The sequence below is a fragment of the Bemisia tabaci genome, chromosome 2 (assembly GCF_918797505.1).
Source record: "Bemisia tabaci chromosome 2, PGI_BMITA_v3".
Classification (NCBI taxonomy): domain Eukaryota; kingdom Metazoa; phylum Arthropoda; class Insecta; order Hemiptera; family Aleyrodidae; genus Bemisia; species Bemisia tabaci.
In genome coordinates this window covers 29,870,426-29,886,601 of record NC_092794.1, presented here as the reverse complement: position 1 = coordinate 29,886,601, position 16,176 = coordinate 29,870,426, and the positions used below count along the sequence as shown (strand labels likewise).

The 16,176-nt window shown below is 40.6% G+C and overlaps 1 protein-coding gene across 26 annotated transcripts in view; it reads left to right on the top strand.

The window, feature by feature from the left end:
* Nucleotides 1–16,176, top strand: part of kermit (PDZ domain-containing protein GIPC-like protein kermit) — a 167,266-nt gene that overhangs the window by 146,542 nt on the left and 4,548 nt on the right. The window lies entirely within an intron of this gene.

Sequence of the window (16,176 nt, the reverse complement as noted above, 5' to 3'; positions counted from 1 at the left end):
ATCCCGATAAGGAGCTGAGAAATCATAGGTACAAAGAAGACAGTGAAGTGTATTTTGGTGGGAACGGTAAATTCCAATCTCCCTCGACCTTTTCTGTATTAAATATAGGTATAACTAGTTAGGCAGCAGCCACCCTTCGGTTTTTTCTTTTTTTTTTTTTCATTTGGTCTCGTCATTTTTTAGGGGGAGTTTTTTTGAATTGGGCCGGGGTGGCCACCGCCATGTAAATTAAATTATTTGTAGCAAAGCAACGACTCCGAAAATTTGTCGATATTGACCGCTCCGCGGTGCCGGACACGGGAGCTGTCAGCAATAGATTTCGGGTGCAGATTGCAAAACGACGGTGGTGGCGCAACTGCGGATTGCACAGGAGTTAGGGCGCTCCGCGAGAATATATCAACAATACCTATACAGGGTGATCCAAAAGTCCCTTCCACCCCCTCTAACTTTTTACCTAAGTGAGATAAAGATTTGAAACTTGGGGGATATTCCTAGGTCAAAGGGACCTTTTGGCCCCCCTAAAATTTTCAGGGGGGCAACGGCCCCCAACTTTTAATTTTCAAATGGGAAGACCCCCTTTGTGATAGCTCGTTTGAAAGAGCATAAAAAAGAAAACTTTTCGCGCAAACCCGAAGTCAATATCCCAAACCGTTTCAAAATGGCGGCCGGTTAAAGTTCAAAATGGCCGAAAATTCACACCGGTTATTTGTCGATGGATTTGCGCGAAAATCGGTATGTAGGGGTATTTTGACACGAGAAAACCAATTTGACGTTAGATTTTCAAAAAAACCAAAATTTCCAAAATGGCCGCCGGTTAAAGTTCAAAATGGCCGAAAATTTTCACCTTGGTTTTTTCCTGATGGATTTGCCTAAAACTTGGAATTTGAGAGTATTTTGGCATAAGATAAACAAATTTGAACTTAGATTTATAAAAAAATCAATTTTTGGTCATTTTGAACTTTAACCGGCGGCCATTTTGGGAATTTCGATTTTTGTGAAAATCTAACGTCAAATTCGTTTTTCTTGTGTCAAAATACCTTTACGCACCAATTTTTGCGCAAATCAATCGACAAATAACCGGTGTGAATTTTCGGCCATTTTGAATTTTAACCGCCCGCCATTTTGAAACGGTTTGAGATACTGACTTCGGGTTTGCGCGAAAAGTTTTCTTTTTTTATGCTCTTTTGAACGAGCTATCACAAAGGGGGTCTTCCTATTTGAAAATTAAAAGTTGGGGGCCGTTCCCCCCCCCCCCCAAAGGGGGCCCCCCTGAAAATTTTAGGGGGGCCAAAAAGTAGCTACCTTTAACCTAGGAATATCCTCCAAGTTTCAAATCTTTATCTCAATTAGGTAAAAAGTTAGAGGGGGTGGAAGGGACTTTTGGATCACCCTGTATGTATGAAGCGTGTGGCTCATTTTAGAACTTTGACTTTTAGAAGTTTTCTTGTCCGGACTGCGGGCCGAACGCTGCCTTTTTTTGACGGTATATTACAGAGAAGTGCAGGTAAAGGGGAATTGTGTCGATATAAAAGAAGGGGCAGTGGACTGATTAATCGGAATAACTGGTCAAACAGTGGTTGCCCATTTTTGAGAGTGATTCTTTTCGCTCTCAATGTTTTTACTTTTTTCTTTAGGCCTTGTCTCCACGGGCCGTTTCACGAGATTTGTCCCAGCGTTAAATTCCACTTACGAAGTTGAGAAAAATATTGAGTTAATCAATATTTTTCCCAGTACCAAGTATGGTACTTGTACCCCTAGAACCCACTGAGAGGAGAGGAAGAAGTGAAACGAATTGTGCGATATTTTATTCATTACTCCATTGTTAATGTTTGTTTCGTTAAAATAATGTGTCTAATTGTCAACTGAGTGCAATTAGTATTTTAATCCCGGTTAAATACTCGACTTTATCTAATTTATCTTCTCGCGCAAACTAGTCGCAGGACTGTAGGTATGAGCCCCGTCCCATGGAGACGGTAACTGGGAAAAATCCCGGAAGTTTCATTCCTGCGATTCGAACTTGGGACAAATCCTATGAAAACGTCCCGTGAAGACAAGGCCTTACCTTTCTCCTCTTGTATTTTAATCCCCCTAAGTTGAGAAAATGACAATTCTATATCTACCAGCAATCCCCCCCCCCCAATCACGTCATCGGGACACCCATCAAGGACGCCATAGACTCATCCGTTGATGACGTCATGGAGGCACCTGTCGATGACGTCGATGGAAACGAGTCTCGTTGATGACGTCATGGAGTCATCCTTGGATGACGTCTTGATAATGGCATTTTGAGGTCACATCCAGGGTACCAGTTGATGGTGACGTTACAACACAAACCATAATTCATGTATATACATTTATTGCTAATTAGTTTTTGATGAGTCAATATTTTCTAAATTTCTAATTTTTAATAAATTTTCCGCTTCATATATAAAACCTACTTTAGCATGTACCTACAGCATCAACTTGTTTTGAATCCCCCGCCACCTCTTTTTAAAAGTCAGAGAGTTTTTAGAATCTTGTCCATCTGTATTACAGGTCGTCAATTTTTACAGCCCACAAGCTGTTCGTTGGTTCCTCAGATGTCCGATTCAATTTAGAGATTCAATTCTTCAATCCCGCGGCCAAAATTTGTTTACATCATACGAGCGCCCTAACTCCTGTGCAATCCGCAGTCGCGCCACCCGTCGTTTCGCAATCTGCAGTGCACCCGAAATCTATTGCTGACAGCTCCCGTGTCCGGCACCGGACGTCTCCGGGAAATAAGTTGCCTTTTTTTTTTTTTTTTTTTTTTTTTTTTTTTTTTTTTTTTTTTTTTTTTTTTAAGGAAAGTCCTGAAAATTTGAAATGGGCACCTGAGTGACTGACTGCCGCCAACTGTCGGTTACGTAATTGGACCACAACCCGGGGCCCAACAGCGCATTGAATGAAACTTGATGTTCATCATATGTATAATGTTTCACTTACAAACCTTTGAGGCTCAGATTCACTGGTGCAATAAGGGTCACCAAAATTTAAAAAGCCGAGTTCTGATGAAAATTGACAATCGATTGACTCTGGTGGATGATTTAATGTGGGGAGGGAGGAGGGCTCGGCACTACCACTACCACATGCTTTAATCTCAGGAGAATTAGTTTGTGATGAGGAAGAGGTTCCCGCAACGGCCGCGGCATTAGCATTTGCACTGATCTTCGACAATTTTGTTATCCCCTGTTTATCTCTTAGACTTTCTTCTCGCCTTTCGGCACTTAGTTTTCGTTTGATAATCCGATTTATGCTTGTACATTGACATACTGGGACGTGCCATCAGCCTCGCAAATAATCAAAACAATCAAACGAACTCTATCACACCGAGAGCAATACTGTGTCATAGATGTCCAAAATCGCCGCAGGCCTCTTGGTCGTCATAGCAACCGCCCCCTAGAACCCGAGGTAATCTTGGGTTCCCCGTTGAAGGGGCCGGGAGGCCATGCCATGCTCAAGAAAGAGAGAAGAGCATTTGAGAGATTATGAGTCATAGCCTCCTCCGCTTGTCGCCAGCTCCAGGCTGGCGAGGAAAATTGGAGGACTTTACGTCGACCGGACTGGTACCGTGTGTACAAGTATGCTCTCTCTGTCTCGTGTGGCCTATAGATCATTTTTTTTAATTTAATTAATTCTCATCATGATATCATTGATATAAACTTCGAAGGGTTTCACCTTTTCACTTTTTCATTCATTCCAACTTTCATTCTAGTCCAGCGTTGCCAGATTGTGCGATAATAAGAATAGTTTACAAGGGTTTGAAAGGGGAAAGTACTGGAAAAGCAGCATATCTGGCAACAGTCGAGTCTGGAAAAGACGGAAGGCTTCCTTCCTGGGAAAACCCATGATTTATCTGGAAATGTCATTAAAAAAATTGGTTCTGCTTGAAGATTCGAATAGATTCTAGGGAAAGCTATTTTAAAATAATAATTGTAAATAGAAATAGATGCTACAAAACAGAAAAAAATGAAAAGAAAAAAAAGACGAGCATAAAACGTGAACAGTTCTGTTATCCTAATTTCTTACCTTCAGTTCATACCTAGGTATATTTTAGACACTTTTTAGTATTCATTGTTTTCTATTTCAAGCAGGTTTTTAACTTTACGTGAGGCAATGCTTGACCCTCTCCCCATCATCCTCTTCAGTAGGGCGCCTCTTCCCTAATAGCAATGGCTCTTTAAAAAAAGTTCTATAAAAAATTGTCGAAATAAATGTAAAATACTTGTAAATTTTAAGAGCTCGAAAATTTTAAGCAAAACAACTCCTGAAATACTTGTCTTAGAAAACCTTTTTGGGGAATTCTTTGAAATAAAAAATAGTATTACTTTACTTCAAAGAAAACTTAAAAACCTACGTAAAAATCAACGAACTATATCATCAATTTTTATGGGCTGCAACTTTTCCTGTTATACTTTTCTGTTCACCACTTTTTTGCTCGTTTATGCCCGCAGGAAGTTTATATATATAAAAAAAAAAACACGTAAGTGTTACGTAAAAATTAGCTGAGAATCCCACCATGTCTGAAACATGCCACGCCAATAGCACAAATTTCGTGTTTAATCCTTAATCTTTTTCTTCTATGGCTCTGTTAGTAGAGACGGGCATGGGATGGGCACGGATTAGGGAGCTTCCCATGGGAGCCACTTCCCATGCGCATGGGAAGGAGATTGAAAATGATGACTTTAGAACAGTAAATTATCCAGCAGCGTTGCACGATGGTGCAGAAAAATATGAATTAAATTACAGCGTTGTATGGTGATTATTGTACAATATGGCAACACTGTAAAGAAGAAAGTATTGTATGTTGCCCCTTCAATGTGCGGGTTATGCAATGGTGTAATGTAGCCCCTTCAATATGCGGTTTATGGAATGGTGTATTCTTAAAGATGGCGGTTACAACGTTGCCGGACGGTGCACGTTAATAAATGATTTATTAATGGGTAAAATTTTGCAACATCGCATTTTACAGTGTTGCCGGATGGTTCAAGAAATTAGTGAATTTTGTGTACAATGTTGTCAGATTGTGCAAAAAATTCGGATTTTCGGAGTTGTAAAATTTGTCGGCTTCGGAAGACCGTATCTTACAATATGGGTCTGGTATCGGTAACTGGAGAGTAGGGTCTGATCCGGGAAATTAGAAATTTTTCGGAAAATTACCCTCCTCCGATCCGCCGCGGACCGATGCGATTCTTTTACACTGTCGAAGATCGGAAAACTGTACGGACCGAATTTTGATACGACTTCTTGTTTTCGAGATTTCGGACTTGTAAATTTTGGCGGCATCCACGATAGACTATATCTTACAGTATGGGCCTGGTATCGGAGACTGGAGAGTAGGGTCTGATTCGGGAATTTCCATTTTTGGTAGTGTGCGCTTGGAGATGCGTATCGGAACCTTAGGATTTTTGGATGAGCAACTGGGATTGGATGTTGCAATGTTCCGTTTGATGAATCAAAAATTTTATTTTTTTTTTTTTGCGGAAATTTACTGTTATAGTTTAAAAAATGTCCGCGTTTAGAAAACGCACGCGTTCGAGAAACGTACGCGTTCCAGAAACGTACGCGTTTAGAAAACGTCCGCGTTCAGATAACGAACGCGTTAAAGAAACGTGAGGGTTGTTAACCACAAACATCGATCCCTTCTCCTTCTCCGAAGTTTAAATCAACACTTATGTCATCGACTTTCCGATTGTTATTTTTAAGAGACATCCTGATGAAACGGAACTTGCAGTCGGATGATAGGTACTTGGAGTACAGGTACGGAGCGGAGCAAATAAGTGCCAGTAAACTCAAGATGAATAGAGAAACGTCCGTCAAGGTAGAGGGTGCGCATTTGATTTCCGGATAGACCGAGTCAGAGTACCTGTATAGCGAGAGTATGGACGGATCGCTTCATGGAGGGCTTAGGGCCCAAAAGTGCAGCCACCCTTCTAACCAACTTCTAACGCACAAAATTTCACTGCCAGTCTGCAGGTTCCAATTCTAACCAAGATGGCCAAGAATGTACAGAAATGAGCGTTCTTCCGCAAAATTGAGTAAATTTATGCAAAAACTGAGTCAAACACGTGCTTAATAAACGACGGTTCGTAACAATAGTATTAGTAAATCGTTCTGGATAATTGAAATTCATAGGTTGGCTGCATTTCTGGGCCCTAACTTTATTCGCAGAAGCATCGGTGAAGGCCTGATGGATTTTCGGAGTTTCACATCTGTCCATACTCTTGCTATACAGGTACTCTAGACCGGGCACATTGTGATGTTTGCCTCGGATGAGTTTTCTGCCAATGTTGTGGAATTCACTCCAACAACGGTTACGATGATGATGAAAGTGATGAGAATTATTTTATCGATCATGATTTCTTCCTTGCAATACTGAGAAGAGAATGCATACTGTTTATACGAAATCCTTACTATCGATCCAACTCTTGTGACTCGCGTTCACACCCGTGTTCACTAGTCGAGTAGCAGTAATTCGGTTTGTATATACGATGAAATGAGATTTTTGGTGCACAAATGTGTGAGAGCCCACTTACAAAACCCACTCATAAAACACCGATAAAACGCGGGTTTGTCGCGCAATTCATATTTGAGAGTTTTCAGAATCGCTTCTAACGTACGCACGCACTCGTAGTCACACACGTGGCTGCGCCTGCTGTGATGAATGGGGTCCACTCGTAAATATTTTGACTCCACAAGTTGTTTGTTGAGCTTTTTATCCATCTCATAAGGTATTTAAAACAAACTCATGAACAAACAATCTTCAAAACTCAAAAACCTAATTGCACATTCGGATAATGGAAGGGTAGACATTTTACTTTAGGTTATGCACAGGTCAGCGTATGCTACTACTTTTACAACTACTATATTTACTTTGATCTAAATTACAACTACACAGTTTGTACGAGTGTAACCGAATCTGGTGATTAGGAAATACTACTATATTTACTTTGATCGAAATTACGACTACACAGTTTGTCCGAGTGTAACCGAATCTGGTGATTAAGACATACTACTATATTTACTTTGATCTAAATTACGACTACACAGTTTGTCCGAGTGTAACCGAATCTGGTGATTAAGAAATACTACTATATTTACTTTGATCTAAATTATGACTACACACTTTGTCCGAGTGTAACCGAGTTTGGTGGTGAATGAATACTACTACTATATTCACTCTGAGGTAAATTATGACTTTACAGTTTCTTTTCGCTCGGTATGAAAACTGTAGATTTGTCTCCGAACGGAAGTTCGTCGGTCTCGGTTTTGATGACATTAGAAAACCCCGAGCTTAAAATAGTATTCACTTGTTCACGCTGAAATCTTTTCAATGAACAGAATCTAGCAAACGTAAAGATAATATAGATTTTCTGTTGTGACAAACTCAGGAAACCCCGAGCTTAAAGTAGTATCACTTGTTCGCTCTGAAATTTTCTCAGTGAACAGAATCTAACAAACGTAAATATAGTGTAGATTCCTTTTTCTGACCGACTCGGAAGACTTTGAGCTTAAAATAGTATCTTTATCATGGCTGCTCAAGAACAAGCAAAACAGAATGTTGAAACTTTCATCCAATGTGAGATTTGTGATGAATTTCATAAACAAGGTGAAAAGCACGAACACTGCACGGAACAAATTAAGAAGGAGGAGGGTATCAACGATGAAACGTATATTAAAAAGGAGCACAACGCGCTCATCCATTGTGATTTTTGTGATGAGTTTTATGCGGAGGGAGGGAATCATGAGCAATCTCCCGAACACATTGAAAAGATGTCCACCATGAAGGACACCTCATCACCTGCCGATGACAACAATGATGAGAATCAAGAATATTGTGACACGTGCAAGATCTCATACCATAAAAGAGAAAAACATGAAGAATCTGCAAGTCACATAAGAAATTTGTTTGAGACTAAAGTACCGATTGTTCAAGTTGAGACTGCTTGTCAAAGTAGGTTGAAAACATTTTTCATCACAAACCTCCAACCGGAGATTCTCATCATCAATGACTACCTACTAACAGTTAAAGACCTCGTGATTGGAAAAATTAAAGAAGAACTCACCGGCGAGGCATTGAAGGTTAATATACTAGTTTAGGTACGCTGAATACGAGAAAGCTGACGATAAGGACAAGGAAGGAATGCAGTTGAAAAAGTTTAAGACTAAAAACGAAGCTGTTTTCGCGTCAACGGATCTGGACGAGTATTATGAAAGGTTCAGGGCCAAGATCAATAAAGAGTCATTCGATTTTCACATGAACGGATCCGAGTGGGTGCTGAAGAAGATACAGGGTATGGAGCTACGTGTCAACCGCTATTACGCGTTACATCGAGGAGGAACGTACGTTAAGGTGCCATTTTCAACGAAGCATGTTGTCAATGTAAATAACGGTGCATTAAATGATTGTTTCCTGTTCGCAATGTTGGGAAAGTTCGTCCCGAAGGAAGCGCAGTGTACGATTTTGACTGTATCATGTATATATCTCTTGTATGTATCTATGGTTATGCACCACCACTTGTCTTTCTGATCCTCTCTCACGTTCATACACGCTTTTCCGATCCCGATAGATTTGTCCTTATTTCCTTCCCATTCCCCCTTTCCCCTTACAGTTTTGGTGACCCCGACGCGATTTGACCTTGTCTAGTGACGCGAGACTTGGTATTCATCGTCATCGTTCGTTTAAGTGCATTTTTGGTAACATTAACTTTGAAAACCTATAACCCTCATAACCTTCAAAACCCATTTTTTATGAGTTTATTCGATGATTTTATCATCAGCTGAGTGCTCTCCGTGCGCGTCGACAGTCTAACCTCCGATCGCCGGTTTCGCGTTCCGAAATAGCGGAGTAAAGCGAATCGCCATAGTAACACTTTCCGCTTTTGTCCGGGCTGTTAAGATGTTTCATCGTTTGACTTGTGATTGTGATTGTGCGATTATAAACGGCACCTGTGCTCCTGCTATCTCAGCTGACATTTCTTCAGACTTTTTACTTCTCCTTTCTCCGCCCGGCGCCCAGCTCATCTTCCTTCACTCCGCCTCTCCGTCTCTCTACACCGTATCTTGGTGCTTGATCATATGATTTGAACTCTTTTATTTTTCCTTCCATTCGGGGCCCCATTTGTCATTTTTGTTCTCATGTCTTTTTCATTGTTTATGTACCTCTCTCGCCCCTAGTTGGCACCCTCCTTCGCCCCTCATTTGGCAACCTCTCTTGCCCCTAGTTGGCATCCTCTCTCGCCCCTAGTTGGCACCTTCTATAGCCCCTAGTTGGCACCCTCCTTCGCCCCTCATTTGGCACCCTCTCTCGCCCCTAGTCGGCGCTTTCTCTACTTTTTTGTGTATTTCTGTGTATTTTTGTGAATCTATAACATGTCGGATAACGAATCCGACGTGGCATTGAAACATGCCTATTTCTGTTTGTTTACTATCATTTTTATATTTATGTTGATAAGAAGATGGAGATAAATTATTAACAGGTGTCAAAATCCATCCTAATTTCGTACTTTGCAAAATCGAGAGTTCAGGGCCTAATGAATATTTTTTGAATTTCAATAAACTCCCAAAAATTGATGCACCGAAAATAACATGTACTTCGCCTCGTTGAAAATAAATAGGGTCGGCCCATTTCGATTCTACCTTGGATGAAGTAATATCGTACTTTAGAAACGTTTTATCTGGAATAATTAGTGGCAGACTTGGCAACACTGCACAAGTTGCTTCAAAAGAAAAGTTCGAGTTCAAAGATTGCACTGCGATAACAGTACGAAATTTCGAGATGGATTTTCCTACACCTATAATTTTTATTCCCTGTATCGATTCTACTTTGTTCTTTAAAGTGGCTGCTAAATCATGTGAAATAAAATTAGCACTGCTGCCACAATCTAATAGCGAGCGGCAGATTTCTGTACGTCCGTCGGAACCGATAAGGCGGACGCAAGCAGTGGATAGTCAGGATGACTTGGACTTGGAGTAGAGAACTACTTCTTGATTTGTGGACTGTGGTAAATGCAAAGAAGTATGGTGCTTTCTGGAGCACTCGTAACATGTTCTGACTGAAGAACATTTTTCTTCATGTTTTCTCAGACAATTTAGGCATAATCCAAGATTTTTTGCTTTAACAATTCTACTTCTGACAGGCATTGACAAAAATTCAGAACACTGATAAATTTTGTGTGCTTGATTGCAAAGAGGACATCGAAAGCTATTTCCGATTTTTGTGGAATTTTTAAGACTCTTACCTTGCTCCCGCTGATCATTTGGCAATGTTGACACAGTCAACGCTCGCAATACCTGACACCGTCTTTCCAAAAAATCAAACAATTGGCTCTTAGTTGGGCATTCTTTTTTGGGAGCCACTTTTTCCCATTCACTCAAAGTCTCTTTGTCAAATTTACTAGTAATTAAGAAAATCAAAATCGGATCCCAAGTTTTCGTTTCTACCTTTAATGCATCTAATGCATGACAAGCCTGTTGAACTTGAATAATTAATTTACGAGTTGACTCTTCTGTACACACGTCTGGCAAATTAACTAGAAAACTGCAACATGTTTATCCACAATGACTCGCTGATTATCAAAATGCTCTGATAAGATTTCTAACGCTGCTGGATAATTTTCATTTGTTAACTCTAAATTCTGCAATAGAGCAGCAGCATTTCCTTTTAAAGCAGATTTTAAATAAAACAACTTTTGAACTGAAGAAAGAGACCTACCTGCATGAACAATGCAGTTGAACATTTGCCGAAAACTCATCCAGTTCTTGATCGAACCATCAAATGTTGGAATATTCGGTTTTTTCAAGGAGGAAGTCCTTTGAGCAAAATTGTAGCCGTGTTCACTCACATTAGTGGATGAACTGGAACCCCAATCAGACAGTCTGCCGTTGGCAACTGATAACACACTGAAATACAAACTCTCAAAATTGCTTATGTCATCAGAAATGTCTGCATCGCTGATGCTGGAAATTTCGTGTACAATATTTAAGTATTGAGACAAAATGGGCGTTAGGGCACTAAGTCTCACTTTGAGCTGTGACGTGTCGGCTGCATTTTGGGCTAAATAATCGGAAAATCCTCGTAACTGACCTTCGTACCTTAGCTTCGTGGCACTTAACGCATTAAGCCGCGCAACCGTACATTGGGATTCGTTATCCGACATGTTATAGATTCACAAAAATACACAGAAATACACAAAAAAGTAGAGAAAGCGCCGACTAGGGGCGAGAGAGGGTGCCAAATGAGGGGCGAAGGAGGGTGCCAACTAGGGGCTATAGAAGGTGCCAACTAGGGGCGAGAGAGGATGCCAACTAGGGGCAAGAGAGGTTGCCAAATGAGGGGCGAAGGAGGGTGCCAACTAGGGGCGAGAGAGGTACATAAACAATGAAAAAGACATGAGAACAAAAATGACAAATGGGGCCCCGAATGGAAGGAAAAATAAAAGAGTTCAAATCATATGATCAAGCACCAAGATACGGTGTAGAGAGACGGAGAGGCGGAGTGAAGGAAGATGAGCTGGGCGCCGGGCGGAGAAAGGAGAAGTAAAAAGTCTGAAGAAATGTCAGCTGAGATAGCAGGAGCACAGGTGCCGTTTATAATCGCACAATCACAATCACAAGTCAAACGATGAAACATCTTAACAGCCCGGACAAAAGCGGAAAGTGTTACTATGGCGATTCGCTTTACTCCGCTATTTCGGAACGCGAAACCGGCGATCGGAGGTTAGACTGTCGACGCGCACGGAGAGCACTCAGCTGATGATAAAATCATCGAATAAACTCATAAAAAATGGGTTTTGAAGGTTATGAGGGTTATAGGTTTTCAAAGTTAATGTTACCAAAAATGCACTTAAACGAACGATGACGATGAATACCAAGTCTCGCGTCACTAGACAAGGTCAAATCGCGTCGGGGTCACCAAAACTGTAAGGGGAAAGGGGGAATGGGAAGGAAATAAGGACAAATCTATCGGGATCGGAAAAGCGTGTATGAACGTGAGAGAGGATCAGAAAGACAAGTGGTGGTGCATAACCATAGATACATACAAGAGATATATACATGATACAGTCAAAATCGTACACTGCGCTTCCTTCGGGACGAACTTTCCCAACATTGCGAACAGGAAACAATCATTTAATGCACCGTTATTTACATTGACAACATGCTTCGTTGAAAATGGCACCTTAACGTACGTTCCTCCTCGATGTAACGCGTAATAGCGGTTGACACGTAGCTCCATACCCTGTATCTTCTTCAGCACCCACTCGGATCCGTTCATGTGAAAATCGAATGACTCTTTATTGATCTTGGCCCTGAACCTTTCATAATACTCGTCCAGATCCGTTGACGCGAAAACAGCTTCGTTTTTAGTCTTAAACTTTTTCAACTGCATTCCTTCCTTGTCCTTATCGTCAGCTTTCTCGTATTCAGCGTACCTAAACTAGTATATTAACCTTCAATGCCTCGCCGGTGAGTTCTTCTTTAATTTTTCCAATCACGAGGTCTTTAACTGTTAGTAGGTAGTCATTGATGATGAGAATCTCCGGTTGGAGGTTTGTGATGAAAAATGTTTTCAACCTACTTTGACAAGCAGTCTCAACTTGAACAATCGGTACTTTAGTCTCAAACAAATTTCTTATGTGACTTGCAGATTCTTCATGTTTTTCTCTTTTATGGTATGAGATCTTGCACGTGTCACAATATTCTTGATTCTCATCATTGTTGTCATCGGCAGGTGATGAGGTGTCCTTCATGGTGGACATCTTTTCAATGTGTTCGGGAGATTGCTCATGATTCCCTCCCTCCGCATAAAACTCATCACAAAAATCACAATGGATGAGCGCGTTGTGCTCCTTTTTAATATACGTTTCATCGTTGATACCCTCCTCCTTCTTAATTTGTTCCGTGCAGTGTTCGTGCTTTTCACCTTGTTTATGAAATTCATCACAAATCTCACATTGGATGAAAGTTTCAACATTCTGTTTTGCTTGTTCTTGAGCAGCCATGATAAAGATACTATTTTAAGCTCAAAGTCTTCCGAGTCGGTCAGAAAAAGGAATCTACACTATATTTACGTTTGTTAGATTCTGTTCACTGAGAAAATTTCAGAGCGAACAAGTGATACTACTTTAAGCTCGGGGTTTCCTGAGTTTGTCACAACAGAAAATCTATATTATCTTTACGTTTGCTAGATTCTGTTCATTGAAAAGATTTCAGCGTGAACAAGTGAATACTATTTTAAGCTCGGGGTTTTCTAATGTCATCAAAACCGAGACCGACGAACTTCCGTTCGGAGACAAATCTACAGTTTTCATACCGAGCGAAAAGAAACTGTAAAGTCATAATTTACCTCAGAGTGAATATAGTAGTAGTATTCATTCACCACCAAACTCGGTTACACTCGGACAAAGTGTGTAGTCATAATTTAGATCAAAGTAAATATAGTAGTATTTCTTAATCACCAGATTCGGTTACACTCGGACAAACTGTGTAGTCGTAATTTAGATCAAAGTAAATATAGTAGTATGTCTTAATCACCAGATTCGGTTACACTCGGACAAACTGTGTAGTCGTAATTTCGATCAAAGTAAATATAGTAGTATTTCCTAATCACCAGATTCGGTTACACTCGTACAAACTGTGTAGTTGTAATTTAGATCAAAGTAAATATAGTAGTTGTAAAAGTAGTAGCATACGCTGACCTGTGCATAACCTAAAGTAAAATGTCTACCCTTCCATTATCCGAATGTGCAATTAGGTTTTTGAGTTTTGAAGATTGTTTGTTCATGAGTTTGTTTTAAATACCTTATGAGATGGATAAAAAGCTCAACAAACAACTTGTGGAGTCAAAATATTTACGAGTGGACCCCATTCATCACAGCAGGCGCAGCCACGTGTGTGACTACGAGTGCGTGCGTACGTTAGAAGCGATTCTGAAAACTCTCAAATATGAATTGCGCGACAAACCCGCGTTTTATCGGTGTTTTATGAGTGGGTTTTGTAAGTGGGCTCTCACACATTTGTGCACCAAAAATCTCATTTCATCGTATATACAAACCGAATTACTGCTACTCGACTAGTGAACACGGGTGTGAACGCGAGTCACAAGAGTTGGATCGATAGTAAGGATTTCGTATAAACAGTATGCATTCTCTTCTCAGTATTGCAAGGAAGAAATCATGATCGATAAAATAATTCTCATCACTTTCATCATCATCGTAACCGTTGTTGGAGTGAATTCCACAACATTGGCAGAAAACTCATCCGAGGCAAACATCACAATGTGCCCGGTCTAGAGTACCTGTATAGCAAGAGTATGGACAGATGTGAAACTCCGAAAATCCATCAGGCCTTCACCGATGCTTCTGCGAATAAAGTTAGGGCCCAGAAATGCAGCCAACCTATGAATTTCAATTATCCAGAACGATTTACTAATACTATTGTTACGAACCGTCGTTTATTAAGCACGTGTTTGACTCAGTTTTTGCATAAATTTACTCAATTTTGCGGAAGAACGCTCATTTCTGTACATTCTTGGCCATCTTGGTTAGAATTGGAACCTGCAGACTGGCAGTGAAATTTTGTGCGTTAGAAGTTGGTTAGAAGGGTGGCTGCACTTTTGGGCCCTAAGCCCTCCATGAAGCGATCCGTCCATACTCTCGCTATACAGGTACTCTGACTCGGTCTATCCGGAAATCAAATGCGCACCCTCTACCTTGACGGACGTTTCTCTATTCATCTTGAGTTTACTGGCACTTATTTGCTCCGCTCCGTACCTGTACTCCAAGTACCTATCATCCGACTGCAAGTTCCGTTTCATCAGGATGTCTCTTAAAAATAACAATCGGAAAGTCGATGACATAAGTGTTGATTTAAACTTCGGAGAAGGAGAAGGGATCGATGTTTGTGGTTAACAACCCTCACGTTTCTTTAACGCGTTCGTTATCTGAACGCGGACGTTTTCTAAACGCGTACGTTTCTGGAACGCGTACGTTTCTCGAACGCGTGCGTTTTCTAAACGCGGACATTTTTTAAACTATAACAGTAAATTTCCGCAAAAAAAAAAAAATAAAATTTTTGATTCATCAAACGGAACATTGCAACATCCAATCCCAGTTGCTCATCCAAAAATCCTAAGGTTCCGATACGCATCTCCAAGCGCACACTACCAAAAATGGAAATTCCCGAATCAGACCCTACTCTCCAGTCTCCGATACCAGGCCCATACTGTAAGATATAGTCTATCGTGGATGCCGCCAAAATTTACAAGTCCGAAATCTCGAAAACAAGAAGTCGTATCAAAATTCGGTCCGTACAGTTTTCCGATCTTCGACAGTGTAAAAGAATCGCATCGGTCCGCGGCGGATCGGAGGAGGGTAATTTTCCGAAAAATTTCTAATTTCCCGGATCAGACCCTACTCTCCAGTTACCGATACCAGACCCATATTGTAAGATACGGTCTTCCGAAGCCGACAAATTTTACAACTCCGAAAATCCGAATTTTTTGCACAATCTGACAACATTGTACACAAAATTCACTAATTTCTTGAACCATCCGGCAACACTGTAAAATGCGATGTTGCAAAATTTTACCCATTAATAAATCATTTATTAACGTGCACCGTCCGGCAACGTTGTAACCGCCATCTTTAAGAATACACCATTCCATAAACCGCATATTGAAGGGGCTACATTACACCATTGCATAACCCGCACATTGAAGGGGCAACATACAATACTTTCTTCTTTACAGTGTTGCCATATTGTACAATAATCACCATACAACGCTGTAATTTAATTCATATTTTTCTGCACCATCGTGCAACGCTGCTGGATAATTTACTGTTCTAAAGTCATCATTTTCACCCTACTATGGGAGCAACTTCCCATGAGAGCCGCCTCTCAGGGCAGTAATTCCCCTGCTTAATACAGCCTGAAAGAAATTCCCATCAGAAATTTATAGCAGGGGATCCATGCTAAAAGTATGATGAATTTTGATTGTATTTGATATTATGAGACTTTAAAGGCCGAAAATGTCCAGCCGGTTACGCGTCGCCAACCCCGCGATTTTGAAGCAAAAGAGGAATTAGCGATAGTAAATCAGTACTGATCATAGATTTTTTGGCAAAATTTGCCAAACGGCGACTCTAATCTATCTACCTA